Source organism: Panthera tigris, chromosome D1, assembly GCF_018350195.1.
Source record: "Panthera tigris isolate Pti1 chromosome D1, P.tigris_Pti1_mat1.1, whole genome shotgun sequence".
In the NCBI taxonomy this organism is placed as follows: Eukaryota; Metazoa; Chordata; class Mammalia; order Carnivora; family Felidae; genus Panthera; species Panthera tigris.
The window spans coordinates 69,215,558-69,231,141 of NC_056669.1; the positions used below are offsets into that span (position 1 = coordinate 69,215,558).

General features: G+C 35.3%; 1 protein-coding gene across 13 annotated transcripts in view; it reads right to left on the reverse strand.

The window, feature by feature from the left end:
* BTBD10 (BTB domain containing 10) overlaps positions 1-15,584 on the reverse strand; it is an 87,269-nt gene that overhangs the window by 37,495 nt on the left and 34,190 nt on the right. The window lies entirely within an intron of this gene.

Below are 15,584 nucleotides of genomic sequence, written 5' to 3' on the forward strand. Positions count from 1 at the left end.
ATTTTTCTTGTTTCTTGAGATAGGCCTGGATTGCAATGTATTTTCCTCTCAGGACTGCCTTCGCTGCATCCCAAAGCGTTTGGATTGTTGTATTTTCATTTTCATTTGTTTCTATGTATTTTTTCATTTCTTCTCTAATTGCCTGGCTGACCCATTCATTCTTTAGTAGGGTGTTCTTTAACCTCCATGCTTTTGGAGGTTTTCCAGACTTTTTCCTGTGGTTGATTTCAAGCTTCCAGATACACTATGATTCTAATAAAAAACTGAGGTTTCTTACTCGAAAGTGACAAATTGATTTTAAAAATTCATACAGACAAACAAAGGAACTACAATAGTCTATGTAACTTTTTAAAAGAACAGATATGGAACAGTAACACAACCTAATTTCAAGGCTTATTATAAAGCTATAGGAATGAACACAGGATGCTACTGGCATGATGACAGATAACTAGATCAATAAATCAGGCAAGGGCCCACATACATACATAGACAACACATTTTCAATAAGGGTTCAAAGTTAATTCAAGAGTCTTTTGATCACATAGTGCTGAAACGAATGAATATAAATGTATATTCCACTGCCAGCACCTAGAAAGGGGGGTGGGGGGGTGAGTTGCAGGAAAGGGAGAACTCTGATCTAAAGTTTGCATCATATACAAAATGTGAAGTCAAAATGGATCACAACCCTAAATCCAAAACCTAAAATTATAAAACTCTGATGGGGGAAAAAAAGCACAGTTCATTAATAAATTGATGGACTGGGATTACATCAAAATTAAAAACTTTCACTCTTCCAAAGAGCAAAATTTCATTCTCACTTAAGAGAATGAAATCACGACCTTAAAGAGCTGGAAAAGTAACAGCAAATGAAACCCAAAACCAGAACACAGGAAATAATAAAGATCAGAGCAGAAATCAATGCTATCAAAACCAAAAAAACCAAAAAAAAAACAAACAAAAAAACCCAGAATGAAACCAGAAGCTGGTTTTTTGAAAGAATTAACAAAACTGATAAAACCCCAGCCAGTCTGATCAAAAAGATAAAGGAAAGGACCCAAATAAAATCAAGAATAAAAGAGGAGAGATCACAACCAACACAGCAGAAATACCAATAATAAGAATATTACAAGCAATTTTACATCAATAAAATGGGAAATCTGGAAGAAATGGACAAATTTCTAGAAACATATAAACTACCAAAATTGAAACAAGAAGAAAGAGAAAATTTGAACAGACCCATAACCAGTGAAGATATAGAATTAGTAATGAAAAATCTCCTAAAAAACAAGAGTCCAGGGCCAGATGGCTTTCCAGAGGAATTCCATTGTTCCAAAAAATAAAAATGGAAGGAAAACTTCCAAACTCATTCTATGAAGCCAGCATTACCTTGATTCCAAAACCAAAGACCCCACTAAAAAGGAGAACTATAGACCAATTTCCTTGATGATGCAAAAATCCTCAACAAGATACTAGCCAACCAGATCCAACAATACATTTAAAAAAATTATTCACCATGACTAAGTGGGATTTATACCTAAGATGCAGGGCTGGTTCAATATCCGCAAAACAATCAATGTGATACATCATATCAATAAAAGAAAAGACAAGAACCACATGATCCTCTCAATAGATGCAGAGAAAGCATCTGACAAAATACAGTATCCTTTCTAGATAAAAAACCCTCAAGAAAGTAGGGATAGAAGGATCATACCTTGAGATTATATAAGCCATATATGAACGAGCCAATGCTAATATCATCCTCAATGAGGAAAAACTGAGAGCTTTCCCCCTAAGGTCATGAACAAGACAGGGATGTCCAGTCTCACCACTGTTTTTCAACATAGTATTGGAAGTCCTAGCCTCAGCAATCAGACAACACAAAGAAATGAAAGGCATCCAAATCAGCCAGGAGGAGGTCAAATTTTCACTCTTCGCAGATGACATGATATTCTATATGGAAAACCTAAAAGATTCCACCCAAAAACTGCTAGAACTAATCCATGAATTCAGCAATGTTGCAGGATATAAAATCAATGCACAGAAATCAGTTGCATTCCTATACACCAATAATGTGGCAACGGAAAGAGAAATCAAGGCATTGATCCCATTTACAATTGCACCAAAAACCATAGAATACCCAGGAATAACTCTAACCAAAGAGGTGAAAAATCTATACACCGAAAACTATAGAAAGCTTATGAAAGAAGTTGAAAAAGACACACACAAAAAAAAAAGGAAAAATATTCCATGCTCCTGGATAGGAAAAACAAATATTGTTAAAATGTCAATACCACCCAAAGCAATCTACATATTCAATGCAATCCCTATCAAAATAACACCAGCATTCTTCAGAGAGCTAGAAGAAACAATCCTAAAATTTGTATGGAACCAGAAAAGACTCCCAATAGCCAAAGCAATCTTGAAAAAGAAAACCAAAGCAGGAGGCATCACAATCCCGGACTTCAAGCTGTATTACAAGGCTGTAATCATCAAGACAGTATGGTATTGGCACAAAAACACTCAAATCAATGGAACAGAATAGAGAACCCAAAAATGGACCCACCAACCTGTGGCCAACTAATCTTTGACAAAGCAGGAAAGAATATCCAATGGAATAAAGACAATCTCTTCATCAAGTGGTGCTGGGAAAACTGGACAGCAACATGCAGAAAAATGAACCTAAACCACTTTCTTACACCATACACAAAAATAAACTCAAAATGGATGAAAGACCTAAACCTAAGACAGGAAGCCATCAAAATCCTCGAGGAGAAAGCCGGCAAAAACCTCTATAACTTGGCCGCAGCAACTTCTTACTCAACACGTCTCCGGAGGCAAGGGAAACAAAAGCAAAAATGAACTATTGGGACCTCATCAAAATAAAAAGCTTCTGCACAGCGGAAGGAAACAATCAGCAAAACTAACAGGCAACTGACAAAATGGGAGAAGACATTTGCAAATGACCTATCAGATAAAGGGTTAGTATCCAAAATCTATAAAGAACTTATCAAACCCAACACCCAAAAAACAAATAATCCAGTGAAGACATCGGCAAAAGACATTAATAGACACTTCTCCAAAGAAAACATCCTGATGGCCAACAAACACATGAAAAAATGCTCAATATACTCATCATCAGGGAAATACAAATCAAAACCACAATGAGATACCTCACACCTGTCAGAATAGCTAACACTAACTCAGGCAACAACAGATGTTGGCAAGGATGTGGAAGAAAGGATTTCGTTTGCACTGCTGGTGGAAATGCAAACTGGTGCAGCCACCCTGGAAAACAGTATGGAGGTTCCTCAAAAAATTAAAAATAGAACTACCCTACAACCCAACAATTGCACTATTAGGTATTTATCCAAGGGGTACAGGTATGCTGTTTCAAAGGGGCATACATACCACAATGTTTACAGCAGCACTATCAACAACAGCCAAAGTATGGAAAGAGCCCAAATGTCCATCGATGGATGAATGGACAAAGAAGATGTCATATATATACACGATGGAGTATTACTCGGCAATCAAAAAGAATGAAATCTTGCCATTTGCAACTATGTGGATGGAATTAGAGGGTATTATGCTAAACGAAATTAGTCAGAGAAAGACAAATATATAACTTCACTCATATGAGGACTTTAAGATACAGAGCAGATGAACATAAGGGAAGGGAAGCAAAAATAATATAAAAACAGGGAGGGGGACAAAACATAAGAGACTCTTAAACAGGGAGAACAAACAGAGGGTTACTGGAGGGGCTGTGGGAGGGGAGATGGGCTAAACGGGTAAGGGGCATTAGAATCTACTCCTGAAGTCATTGTTGCACTATATGCTAACTAGCTTGGATGTAAATTAAAAAATAAAGAAAAAAAATAAATCTAATGATGATAACCCCCCCCCCAAAAAAGAGAATGAAATCACGTATCTGATAAAGAACACGTATTTAGAATATGAAGAACTCCCAAAGTAATGTGCAAAAAAAAACTTGAGATATACAGATGAAAAAAAAATTAAGGACATGAAAAGATGCTGAACATCATCACTCTTAAAGAAATGCAAATTAAAACCACAATGTAACACCATTTCACATCTATTTGAATGGCTAAATAAAAGGAATGGCCATATCAAGTGTCGATGAATTTGTGTAAAAATCAAACTCTCACATATTCCTGATGATAATGTAGAATGGTACCACCACTTTGAAAACCGTTTTTGGAAAACAGTATGAAAGTTTCTTAAGAAGTTAAATATATTCTCCCAGCCATTCCATCTTACCTATTTACCCAAAAGAAATAAAAGTATATGTCAATAAAAAGATACAAACATTGTTAGTTGCTTTACTTGTAACAGCCCCAAATTGGAAACAACCTAAATGCCTATAAACAGGTAACTGGATAAACAATTTTGGTGTATGCATACAATGGAATACTACTCAACAAAAAGGAGAAACAAATTATTAATACAAATTACAACATGGGTCAAGTTCAAAATTATACTGAGCGAAGGAAGCTAGATCACTACACCATCCAAAAAAAGGGAACATTTATATCAAACTCTAGGAAACACAAACTAAAGTACAGTGTCAGAAAATAAAGTGGTACTTGTACGGGCATGGAATATGGGTGTTGAAAGAGGCAGAAGGAAGAGTTACAAGGGATCCCAAGCAGAACTCTTTGATTAGAAAGAAAAGGCAACAACCAGAAGAAAATTATGAAAGGAGAAAATTCCATAGATAAAGCAAACATGTAACAAAGGTAGTAGATTAATCATTTATAAAAGCAGCACAGAGGTTGAAACACAATTACATCCACAAACTACATCCACAAAAATCAGTCAAGGCATACACAAAATAAAAGATGTAAATATGACATCACATACCTAAAAAGTGGAAGGAGGAATAAAAATTTAATGCTTTTAGAATGTGTTTGAATTTAAGTGACCATTAACTCAATATAAACTGCTATATGTGTAAGATGTTATATATGAACATAATGGTAACCACAAACCAAAACCTATAATAGATACACAAAAAAATAAAGAGAATGGAATCCAAGCATAACACTAAAGAAAACCATCATACCAGGAAGGAATAGAACAAGAGAAAAAGAAAGGAACAGAGAAAAACTGTAAAAACAACCGGAAAGCAAATAAGTACATACCTATCAATAATTACTTTAAATATAAATGGAAAAAAAAAATTCCAATCAAAAGACACTAGATGACTGAATGGATAAGAAAAACAATACCCATTATATGCTGCCTACAAGAGACTCACTTCAGACCTAAACCCATGTACAGACTGAAAGTGAAGAAGGGCTGGAAAAACATATACCATGCAAATGGGAGTGAAAAAAAAAAAAAGCCCAGGTGCCTTATAACAAAAGAGACTTCAAAACAGACTATATCAAAAAATAGAAATAAAATAAAAAATAAAACAGACTGTAGCAAGAGAAAAAGAAGGGCACTACGTAATGATAAAGAGAACAATACAAGAGGATATAACAATTGTAAATATCTATACACCCAACAGAGTAGCACCTAAATGCATAAAGCAATTATCAAAAGACATAAAAAGAGAAACTGACAGTAATACAGTAATAGTAGGGAACTTTGGCACCCCACTTACATCAATATATAGATCAGCCAGACAGAGAATCAAGGAAACAGTGATTGAAAGACATATTAGGCAAGATGGACATAACAGATATTTACGGACATTCCAACCAAAACCAGCAACATATACATTCTTTTCAAGTCCACATGGAACATTCTACAAGACAGATCATGTTAGGCTATAAAACAAGTCAATAAATTTAAGAAGACTGATATCATATTAAGCATCTTGTCCAACCACAACAGCATGAAACTAGAAATCAATCACAAAGGGTGCCTAGGTGGTTCAGTTGGCTAAGCATCTGACTTCAGCTCAGGTTATGATCTCACAGTTCGTGAGTTCAAACCCTGTGTTGGACTCTGTGCTGACAGCTCAGAATCTGGAGACTGCTTCACATTCTGTATGTGTCTCTTTCTGCCCCTCCCCCACTTGTGTTTTTTTTTTTTCTCTCTCTCTCTCTCTCTCTCTCAAAAATAAATACACATTAAAAACAATTTTTCTAGGGGAGCACCTGGGTGGCTCAGTTGGTTAAGTGACCAACATTGGCTCAGGTCATGACCTCGTGGTTTGAGAGTTCAAGCCCCGGGTCGGGCTCTGTGCTGACAGCTTAGAGTCTGCAGTCTGCTTTGGATTCTGTGTCTCCCTCTCTCTCTGCCCCTACCTGGCTTGTGCTCTCTCTCTCTCAAAAATAAACAAATATTAAAAAAAAATTTTTTTAAGCAATCACAAGAAGGAATCTGGAAAGAACACACATACATGGAGGCTAAACAACATGCTACTAAGCAATGAATGGGTCAACCAAGAAACCAAAGAAGAAATAAAAAAATACACAAAGACAAATGAAAATGAAAACACAGTGGTCCACAACCTTTGGGACACAGGTAAAGCAATTCTAAGGGAGAAATTTACAGCAACACAGGTCTACATCAAGAAATAAGAAAAATCTCAAAACAATTCAACCTTACAAAGAATTCAACCTTACAACTAAAATTAGGAGCTAGAAAAAAGAACAACCAAAGCCCTAAGCTAGCAGAAGGAAGGAAACAGTAAAGATTAAAACAGAAAAAAGAGAAAAGATTAAAGCAGAAATAGAGGATTAAAAAGTAAAAGATCAATGAAACCAGGAGCTGATTCCTTGAAAAGATAAACATTGATAAGCCTTTAGCCAGACTCATCAAGAAAAAAAGATAAAGGCTCAAATAAATATTTCAGAAATAAAGGAGAAATAACAACTTACACCACAGAAATACAAAGAAGCATGCCAATAAATTGGACAATCTAGGAGAAATTGATAAATTCTTAGAAACATATTATCTTCCAAAATCAGGAAGAAATAGAAAACCTGAACAGACCAATTACTAGTAAAGAAAGTGAATCAGTAATCAAAAGACTCCCAACAAACAACAGTACAAGACTAGACACTTTCAAAGGCAAGATCTAGCAAACATGAAGAGCTAATACTTATTCGTCTCAAGCTATTCCAAAAAAATAGCAGAGAAAGAAAAACTTTTAAATTCATTCTACAAGGCCAGCATTATTACCCTGATACCAAAACCAGGCAAAGACACTGCAGAAAAAGACAACTACAGGCCATGATCTCTGACAAACATGGATGCAAAAATCCTCAACAAAATATTAACAAACTGAATTCAACAAAACATTAAAAAAGCAATTCACCACAATCAAGTAAAGTTTAGGTATGGAAGGGTGGTTCAATATTCGCAAATCAATGTGACATCACATTAACAAAAGAAAGGATAAAAACCATATGATCATCTCAGAAAAAGCATTTGACAAAATACAACACCCATTCATGATACAAATTCTCAACAAAGCAGGTTTAGGTGGAACGTATTTCAACATAATAAAAGCTTTATGTGGAAAACCCACAGCTAACATCATATTCAATGGTAAAAAACTGAGAGCCTGTCTTCAGATTAGGAACAAGACGAAGATATCCACCCTAGCACTTTTATTTAACATAGTACAAGTCCTAGCTGCAGCAATCAGACAAGAAAATGATACAAAAGGCATCCACTGGTAAAGAAGAGTAACTCATTATTTGTAGATGACATGATACTATATATAGAAAACCCTAGACTCCACCAAAAAACTATTAGAACTGATATATTAACAGTAAAGTTGCAAGACACACAATCAATATACAGAAATCTGTTCCATTTCTACAAAGTAGCAGAAAGAGAAATTAAAACAATCCCATTTACAACTTTACCAAAAAGAATAAAATACCTAGAATAAACTTAACCAAGGAGGTGAAAGACCTGTACTTTGAAAACTATAAAACACTGATGAGAAAGTGAAAGTGACAAACACAAATAGAAATCTATTCCATGCTCACAGGTTGGAAGAATTAATATCATTAAAATGTCCATACTGCCAAAAACAATCTACAGACTCAATGCAATCCCTATCAAAATACCAACAGCATTTTTCATAAAACCAGAACAAATAATACTAAAATTTGTATGGGACCACAAAAGACCCTGAATAGCCAAAGCAATCTTGAAAAATAACAACAAAGCTGGAGGTATCATAATCCCAGATTCCAAGATACATTACACAGCTGCAGTAATCAAAACAGTATATAGTACTAGCACAAAGACACACAGACCAATGAAACAGAACTGAGAGCCCCGAAATAAACCCATGCTTATATATTCAATTAATCTACAACAAAGGAGGCAAGAGTATACAATGGGGAAAAGACAAGTCTCTTCAATACATGGTGCTAGGAAAACGGGACAGCTACCTGCGAATGAATAAAACTGAACCACTTTCTTACCCCATACACAAAAATAACCTCAAAATGGATTAAAGACCTAAATGTGAGATGGACAAAACTCCTAAAAGAAATCACAGGCAGTAATCTCTTGGACATCAACCTTAGCAAACACATTTATGGATATGTCTCTCCAGGTAAGGGAAACAAAAACAGAATTAAACTATTGGAACTGTACCAAAATGAAGAGCTTTCATACAGCAAAGGAAACCATCAACAAAACAAAAGATAACCTACTGAATAAGAAAAGATACTGGCAAATGATATATCCAATAAGAGATTAATATCTAAAACATATGAAGAAGTTCTACAACACCCCCCCCCAAAAAAAAACAAAAAAAAAAAACAAAAAAAACCCACAAATAACCAGATTAAAAAACAGGCAGAGGACTTGAATAGACATTTTTCCAAAGAATACATACAGATGGGCAACAGGCACATGAAAAGATGTTCAGCATTGCTAATCATCAGGGAAATGCAAGTTAAAACCACAATGAGGTATCGCCTTACACCAATCAGAATGGCTAAAACCAGAAAGAATTAACAAATGTGGAGAGAAAAGAACCCTCATGGACTGTTGATGAGAATGTAAATTGGTACAGGCACTGTGGACACCAGTGGTGGAAGTTCCTCAAAAATTAAAAATAGAAATACTATATGATCCAGCAATTCCACTACCCAAAGAAAACAATAACAGAACTGAAAAGATATATCCATCTGTGGGACTCCTGGCTGGCTCAGTCAGTAAATGCAGCTCTTGATTTCAGGGTTGTAAGTCTGAGCCCCACACTGCTGTAGAGATTAGTTAAAAATATAATCAGAAAGATGGGGCGCCTGGGTGGCTCAGTTGGTTAAGCGTCCGACTTTGGCTCAGGTCACGATCTCACGATTTGTGGGTTCGAGGCCCGCGTCAGGCTCTGTGCTGACAGCTTGCTGAGAGCCTGGAGCCTGCTCCAGATTCTGTCTCTCTTTCTCTCTGCCCCTGCCCCACTCACACTCTGTCTCTGTCTCTCTCAAAAATAAATAAACATTAAATAAAATAAAATAAAATAAAATAAAATAAAATAAAATAAAATAAAATAGTAAAATCAGAAAGAAAGAGGGAGGGAGGGGAAGGAAGGAAGGAAGGGAGAAAGGAAGGAAGGAAGGGAGGGAAGAAGAAAAGACACACGCATCCCTATGTTTATCACAGCATTACTTACAACAGCCAAGACATGGAAGCGACCCAAGTATCCATCAATAGATGAATGGGTAAAGAAAATGCAGTGTATATACTATAATGGAATACTACTCAGCTATAAAAAGAATGAGATCTTGCCATTTGAAACAACATGAATGAACCTAGAGGGTATAGTGCTAAGTGAAGTAAGTCAGAAAGAGAAAGACAAATATTTTATGATTCCACTTATATGTAGAATCTAAAAAACAAAAACAAAAACCAAAAGGCAGATTCTGAAACACAGAGAACTGGTGGTTGCCAGAAGGGAGGTAGGTAGAGGGAATGAGAGAAATAGATAATGGGGATCAAGAGGTACTAGCTTACAATTTTTTTAATTTTTAAAAAACGTTTTTATGTTTTGACTTATTTTTTAGAGAGAGAGAGAACACAAGAGAACAAATGGAGGAGGGGCAGAGAGAGGGAGACACAGAATCTAAGGCAGGCCCCAGACTCTAAGCTATCAGCACAGAGCCCAACACAGGGCTCAAACTCACAGACCATACCGCAAGATCATGACCTGAGCCAAAGTCGGAGGCCCAACTGACTGTGCCACCCAGGCACCCCATAAGGTCCAAACTTACAATTGTAAATCACAGAGATGGAAAGTGCGTCATAAAGAATATAGTCAACAACATTGAAGGAGCACCTGGGTGACTAAGTTGGCTCAGGTCGTGATTTCGTCATTCAGAGAGCAAGCCCTCCATCAGGCTCAGCGTGGAGCATGGAGCCTGCTTGGGATTCTCTTTCCCTTTCCCTCTGCCCCTCCCCTGCTCATCCTTTCTTTCTTTCTCTCACTTTCAAAATAAATAAAATTTAAAAAGTAATAATAATATTGCAGTAATAATGTTGTATGGTAACAGATGGTGACTACACTTATCGTGGTGAGCACTGAGAAATGTAAAGAACTGTTGAATCAATATGTTACATGCCTGAAATTAATACAGCATTGTATGTTAATTATACTTCAATATTTAAAAAAAAAAAAAAAGACCTCAAGGAAACTTTTGGGTGTGATGGATATGTTCATTTATTGGTTGCAGTGATGTTTCTCATAAGTACATACCTATATCAAAACTTATCAAACTCTACACCAGAATTGGCCTCTTGGCTAAAACATGGCTTGCTTAAGGCTATCCTCCCAGAAGTTTCTACCTGCCATTTCAATTACACTTAAGTAATAAAAGTCATGCCTTTCTCCTAATAAATTCTAAACTCTCTTTTACTAACCAACATAGATTCTTGGATTTCCTCTCATAACATGGTTCTTGTTCTCATGAAACCATAAACATTTAGACAATAAGATTAAAAACAATTACCATCTCCAACTGATCACCGCTTGAAAACCTCACAGATCAGCATTTATTACCCAACAATTACTACAAGAAACCCAAATCAGAATTCATAATCATGAATTCCCTAAGATCACAATTTTCATCAATAATATCACTCACAGCACCTCGCTAATAAACCAACCTTAAACACAAATCCTATTGCCAAAAGAAAATACTTCCATTTTTAAATCTTGCAACTTTATAAGCTAATTATGCTTCCGACTTATTTTATACCAACTATTCACTTAACTTCAAAATCATGCTTTGAAGCAAAAGATAAATCAACAGGCAGTAAGTCTCCTCCTGCCAAAATTAAATCTTACTAAGATGGTCACTCTCAGAAGCAAGTATCTATTTATATCAAGCTTCAGAATGTTCATTTTGTATGAACCTCTGCTTATGACCTTGCCACCTAATTTGTTTCAAAATTCCAATTTCGGCAACAGATTCCAATGGCAGGGAAGTTCCTAAGGACTGAAGAGCAATTTAAGGGTCTTTTTTATTTTGTTCAGTAAAACTAAAAAAACTCTTACGGGGGGGGGAAATAGTAAAGTAGTATGTATAGAGTTTGAAAAATCCAACAGTATTGCAATCTCTGAAGGGATAAACTGTGGTATATCCATACAATGGAGTAGTACTCAGAAATAAAAAAAAGAACTACTGATATGTACAATGTGAATGGACCCAAAGGCATTATACTCAATGAAAAACCCCAAACCCAAAAGTTTACATGCTCTCTGATTCCATTTATATAATATTCTCAAAATTATGATGATGGAGAACACATCAGGGGTTGCCAGATGCTAACGAGATAGCAGGAGGGAGGAGTTTGCTTGTGGTGATGCAACAGTTCTGTTTCCTAATTGTGGATATAGTTACATGAATCTATGTATTTGATAAAATATCACAGGATATATACTAGAAAAAAAAGTTTATCTAAAAACTGCTGCCTACAGTTAATAGTATTGTACCAATGTTCATTTCCTGGTTTGCTAATATACTACACTTATGTAAGATGTTATCATTAAAGAAAGCTGGGTGAAGAGTACCTAGGAACTCTACACAATTTTTGTGATTTCTTATAAATCTAAAACTGTTTCATAATAAAAAGTTTAGTAAACATAACAAAAAGAAAACAGACAATGTAGAGAGAAAAAGAGCAAAACAATAATTAATAAACTCTGATTTGAAAAAAATATTATAACCATAAAACAAGGAGAGGGATATTGTTTTTAAAAAAAATAGAGAATGAGCAGTCTTAGAAATTCAAAACACAACAGCAGAAGCTTTAAAGGATTACTAGAAGAATTGAAAGATAATATTGGGAATGAAAGACAAATATAGAAAATAAAGAGAGAAAGGATGAGAAAATTAGAGAATTAATCAATGAGGTCAACATTCAAATAATATATGTTCAGAGAGAAGAGAGAAAATGGAGGGAAATGATACATAAAAAATCTTCAGAAGTAACTGATATTACTAAGCAGTGGAAGTAACTGATATTACTAAGCACTGCTGCTGGTATCCAAGAGAAACTAGTTGTAATAAATACACAAAAAGTAAAATATCTATAAAGTGAATGATACTCATTTCTGTGTGGCACCCTTATATAGTACACACATATTACAACCTTATGTGAAAGCACTTTCCTAGTTTGAGCAATTATATTGCCTATATTTAAACACTTCCAGCAACTAACATCATAACCTGGTGCATCTTATTAATGTTTGTTGAACTTAGCTGAAGTTTCAGGGTACATATAATATCTAAGCATTTCCCTTCACTGGTTGCTTATTCTTTGCTGTGTGTGTGTGTGTGTGTACAGGGATACAAAGCTTTACAGTTTATAAGGTGTTTTAAACACTTAATCAAGCTTTTAACATATACCGTTTCTTAAAAGTGAGGTTAGCATCCTTGTAAATTTTGCATTAGATGTTCCTATCCATTAGCCTGTCCTTAAAAAAGCAGTATTTTAAAGCCTATTTTTATTTTGGGGAAAACTAAGTTTTTATTACTATAACAAGTATATTTTATGTTTTAGTTTTTTTAACTAAGCCTTTTAAATGATTTCATATTAATATATTTTTAAGCACTTAATCTGTAAGCTGTTTATAGTTTTTAAGGTGTTAAGAGATTCAAAACCATGACTCATGGACCACTTGCAACCCATTACTTGATTTTGTAAATAAAGTTTTATTAAAACACAACTATGCCCATTCGTTTATACATTTTTATGACTGTTTTCACTCTATAATGGCAAAACTGAGTGATTATAATGGATACTGTGTAGTCCACAGAGTCAAAAATATTTACTATTCACCCCTTTACAGAAAATGTTTCCCATTTCTACATTGAGTGTCAGTAACTGTGATGATATAAGAAATGCTATCAAATTTCTAAGTCTATTTTCAACAAATTTAATGCAAATTTCTCTCATCTTCCGCCCCACCCCCTTTTGTCAATTAGCCTTTCTATAAGCTTTTTTTCTGCTTAGTATATTGTCAGTTTCCCAAGGAACAAAGGCTAATTACTGAAAAGGGAAGCTCTCAACTGGGGACTGAGCTATGGTCTCAAAGGTCATCTGTAAGTCTGTTGTTTAATCCATTTTTCCCATAGAAATATTTTAAATGTTACTTAAATCCCAGATTTCCCCACTAAAAACAACTTTAGCAAGAAATACAGCCCAAGAGTAGTTTTAATATGAGTTCTAAATCCTAACATCTTTCTCTTCCTAAAAAATCCCATTGTTAGATTGTCAACAAGTCTAGTAAGGCAGCTCCAGGGAACAACAAGCAGCAAGAAAGTTCAATAGAAAAAAGTACCCTTGTACACTGTTGGTGGGAATGTAAATTGGTGCAGCCATAGTGGAAGGGTTCCACAAAAAATGAAGGTATGAAGATTCCTCCAAAAATTAAAAACACAATTATTCTATGATCGATCCAACAAGGTGGAATCCAACAATTCCACTGCTGTGTATTTATCCAAAGAAAATGAAAACACTAATTCACAAAGATATATGCACCCCAAGTTTACTGGTTATTTACAATAGCCAAGATAGGGAATCAACCCAAGTGTTCACTGATGGATAAAGAAGATGTGGTATATATCCACGGTGTATACATACATACATACATTCAAGGGACTGTTACTCAGCCATCAAAAAGAATGAAATCTTGCCATTTGTCACAATGTGGATGGAACTAAAGTGTATTATGCTAAGTGAAATAAGTCAGAGGAAATCAAATATATGATTTCACTCATATGTGAAATTTAAGAAACACAACAGATGAACATAGAGGAAGGGAAGGAAAAATAAGATGAAAACAGAGAGGGAGGCAAACCATAAGAGACTCTTAAATATGGAGAACAAACTTGGGGGTTACTAAAGGGAAGGTGAGTCGGGGGGTGTGTTAAATGGTCGATGGGCATTAAGGAGGGCAATTGTTGGCATGAGCACTGGGTGTTATATATAAGTGATGAATCACTGGGTTCTACTCAAACCAATACTACACTGTATGTTAACTAACTTGAATTTGAATGAATGAATGAATGAATGAATGAATAAATAAATAAATAAATAAATAAATAAATAAAGGGCTTTTGCTGTTGATACCAGTTAACTGTAAATTACATAATCTAACTTATGTCAGATCAAGTGGACAATGCAAGAAAGGATGCAAAGGTAGAATCAAGTGACCAATTCAGAGGCTACTGCAAATAATCCAGGTGAGAGCTAAAAGCGACTGGGACCAGAGTTGTAGCAGCAAACATGGCAGAGTGGACTAGCCTAGATATTTTGAAGAATAAGACTCTGAAATTTCAGTGGTGCCTAGGTGGCTCAGTCGGTTAAGTGTCCAACTTCGGCTAGGGTCATGATCTCACAGTTCGTGGGATCGAGCCCTGAACTGGGCTATGCACTGACACTTTGGATCCTCGGTTTCCCCCGCCCCCATCTTTGCCCCTCCCCTGCTCATGCTCTCTCTCTCTCTCAAAAATAACATTTAAAAAAAGACTTTGAAATTTCAGAAATCAAATGTAGGATATGAGACAGAGGAGTCAAGGAGGACTTTATGATTTTGGTCTGAGCAGCTGAAAGAATGGAAGTTCCATTTCCTGGATGAGAATGACAATGGGAAGCTTAGGTTTGAAAAGGATACATATATCTTAGACATGTTAAAGAATGAGATGTTTATTCAACATCCAATGCAGACATCAAATAACGAGTTAGACACATAAGTCTAAAGTTCCGGGGAGAGGTCTGGGTTAGAGATAAAAATTTAAGAATTGGAATCTCCAAATACTTGACATTCTCAAGCAGCTCCCTACCATAGAAAATTATAAAGTAGCTTTAAAATATAGCTAACCACTATTAAAAACTCCACAGATCTAAATTAATGGTCAGATATATTTTGTATCTATTGATTAGTCATTCATTCAACAAATATATACTGAGTACTTTATGCCAGTTGCTATTCATGACTGAGAGTAATATTATAATGCATACATAATCACATACTGTTAAAGGTGCTTCAAAAATTACTATTTTTAAAAACCTTTTGGAGCACCTATCCTACTTATTACTAAAGGGGGGAAATAAAACAGTGGGAAGAAAGG